Source organism: Gymnoscopelus braueri, assembly GCF_963280865.1.
Source record: "Gymnoscopelus braueri genome assembly, chromosome: 19".
Classification (NCBI taxonomy): Eukaryota; Metazoa; Chordata; class Actinopteri; order Myctophiformes; family Myctophidae; genus Gymnoscopelus; species Gymnoscopelus braueri.
The window spans coordinates 22,916,206-22,919,339 of NC_137621.1; positions in this window are offsets into that span (position 1 = coordinate 22,916,206).

Consider the following 3,134-nt stretch of genomic DNA (forward strand, 5'->3'; position numbering starts at 1 on the left):
GTATTGGAGATCCTGAGAGAGCTGACATGTCATTAGAACTATGGTGTCTGGCTGTCTCTGATATGCTTGTGTTGTGCTTGTGCTTGTGCTTGTGTTGAGGGAATGAAAGACAGGTACAGTATGTGGTTCCTGCACTGTCTGTACCTGAGTGGACCTCTGACATAGACCTTCTGCACATATAAATAGCTACTACCTTTAAAACACATTTGAAATCTGAGTCATAGCAGCAAATAATTCACAATAATAACAGCACATCGGCACATTCACAATAATACAGCTTTGAAATCTAAATCACAGACAGAGGTGCTGAATGAGCATGCTGGATTTAATATTCAGTTTTTAATTAATATTTAATTTAATTACGGTATATGTCGGGTGATTTCAATGGAGCATCCCTATACAAAATTTAAAGTTATGCGTGTGATATGGGTTGAGAGACCCATCTGTCTTTTTTCTCTCCCTCCCTCTCATGCGCATTGTCACACATACATACTGTACACAGCTCTGATATATACAGGTATAGCTGTGAACATCTCATCCATTACTTTTCAATTTCATGAACAATTGACTAGACTAGCAATAATGTCAATGACATTACAGAGTTTACTCGTACTCTCGCAAAGGACTTGCAAAGTGAGTGTGGGGTAGCGAAAACCCGATACTTAAATTTTGAATCACAACCATTGTTATACAAACATAACTGACCAAAGGAATGAACAATCAGACCTTGCAGTATAGGCCTACAGTCAGAGACATTTTTTTAATATTCATTTTATTCATTTTTTTATTCACACAAAACAGACAAGTAGAACAATAATCAAAACCATACAAACAACAAATCAATCCCTCCATTCCTCCCCTTCCCACACAAAGAGAAAACAACAAAACCAAAACAACCAAAAGAAAGCAACAAAGCATACAGTACACACCAGACACAGACAACAACACTGAAACAACTAGACAAAAAGAACAAGAAGAAGCTAAAATTAAAAGGCCAATAGGGGAATACAGAAGATTAAATTAACCATACCACTGCTCATTTGCAAGTTATTAGGTTCTGCAACACGGGCCCCATATTCCATAGAATTTTACCAGGCTACCAGTTCGAACCTCAGTCTTTCCGAATGTGAATGAGTCCAGTTTCCACAGCCTCAGAATGCATATCTTGGCACTAGTCATACCATAACTGTTGGGGTTGAGTCTTCCCATTTAGACCTGAGGCCGATTCTAAAAACGCCTTCTAAATCCTGACCTACGTTTTCTGAAAAAAATCTAATATCTATTCAAAAACTACGAAAAAAGGCATGTTGCTATATGCTGTACATAGCAACAACGACCCCAAAAGGGTTGCCGGATTGAAAGGTATTGTTACTTATAAGGGTTCCCGGTCTAAATGGGTTAAGAACAGTGTATTGTCCAAGCAAGGCAGTTTCTATGTCAGGTGTTATGTGAATGTCAAGCACAGTATAATTTGAATATAAGAGATATAGAAGTTATACAGATTTTGTCCAGAAAAGATGGGCTAAAGTACCACGCTTACATCTACTACACACTGGTGATAGAGCAGGAAAGATTCTCTGCAGTTTGACCCTTTGAGTAGTATAAACTGTGTATTACTGTGTAAACCTTGTATTGGATCAGTTGCAATCTGGCATTAACAGAGCATGACTTAATACCTGCCAAAGCACCATCCCAAAAATTATCATCTAGCTCCTCCTCCCAGGCTGGTTTTATGTGAGATATGTTATTGTTTAAACTAAATAAAAAAAAAATACCCACAAAATCTGAAACCACATTTCTTTATTCTGGACGATTCAGCATAGCAGTAATTTATCTTCAGGTTGTGATTCAAATGACTAGAAAAAAGTGCCCTTTGGGTGTTTGGTCTCTTCCTCCCTGAAAGCCCCCACATACCCGCCCCCACACATGCACCCGCCCACCCCGCCAACCCCCATACCCCCACCCCTCCTTACGCCCTCATCTTCCAAGCAGTTCTTACGTGAAAGGCCCCCATACCATTGACAGAAATCTGAGAGACAGATGGAGAGGGGTAGACGATGAATTTGTATGAGAGAGACATGGAGGCTGACAGACAGTAGAGACGATGTACAACTGGTAATCACATGGTTTATGTTTGTAGTCAGAAATTTCACTGCATAGATTGCTGTTATGCCTCCTGGCAGAGATTTGTGCTCTACTGAGCATACGTACCTTTCTAGTACTATTTATTTATCTTCCAGTCACAAAGGCCTGTTCCCTACATCTATGTTGCTCCATTTCTGACCATCTAGTTCACATTCACACCTTATTTTCTCTCTTTTACAGACAGACAGACACGCGCACGGACGCGTACACGCACGCACGCACGCACGCACGCACGCACGCACGCACGCACGCACGCACGCACGCACGCACGCACGCACGCACACACACACACACACACACACACACACACACACACACACACACACACACACACACACACACACACACACACACACACACACACACACACACACACACACACACACACACACACGTCCTAGTGTACCATGTAGCGTCAGTTCCTGAATTATAGTGGTGTGATGTAACAGTTTAGTTCTGGTTACATCTGCTCTGTGTAGTTAGGTAGGTTCAAGAGAGTGAGGAAAGAACGACGAGTGAAATATTCCAGAAGTGCAAAATACTGCAAAGCACATCTGTGTTGTAACGGATTACCACCGTCAGGGTCAGTGGATTTGGTAGCACCTCCTTCATGCACCATTTGAGCATATAAAAAAATCACTTTTTGTATCACCAGTGGCTGTGAACAACTGTGGCGATCACAAAGACTTAGCAGGTGCTTCAGTTAACGCTCACTAGGGCAAGCACTGTACAAAAGACGCCAATGGCACGCATTATCAAGTGCAGAGCAATGGTGGGGGGTGAGTGGTGGGGGTAAGGGATAGTATTAACAACCTTGGACCAAGACTGACAGAGATTTATTTTTTTATTGATTCTGACATTGTGTATACAAATGTCAGAATCGATCAAAAATAAATCTCTGTCAGTCTTGGTCCAAGGCTAGCATACTATCTGAAAAGCAGATAGAACTGCGTATAAGATAGATCTTAAATCATGGCTTCATTTAAATA